This window comes from Eimeria mitis, genomic scaffold, assembly GCF_000499745.2.
Source record: "Eimeria mitis Houghton genomic scaffold, Emh_scaff2237, whole genome shotgun sequence".
Classification (NCBI taxonomy): domain Eukaryota; phylum Apicomplexa; class Conoidasida; order Eucoccidiorida; family Eimeriidae; genus Eimeria; species Eimeria mitis.
Window position 1 is genome coordinate 5,008 of NW_013570564.1, and position 220 is coordinate 5,227.

The following is a 220-nucleotide window of genomic DNA, read 5'->3' on the forward strand; positions in this document are numbered from 1 at the left end:
AACCCTAAACAATAAACCCTAAACCCTAAACAATAAACAATAAACAATAAACAATAAAACCGAGGATCCTAAAGCCTAAACCCTAGGATCCTAAAGCCTAGAATACTAAACCCTAAAACCCTAAACCCTAAACCCTAAGCCCTAGAATCCTAAAACCCTAAACCCTAAACCCTTTAAACCTAAAACATTAACACTGAGGTAAGTTGTTGTCTTGTGCATG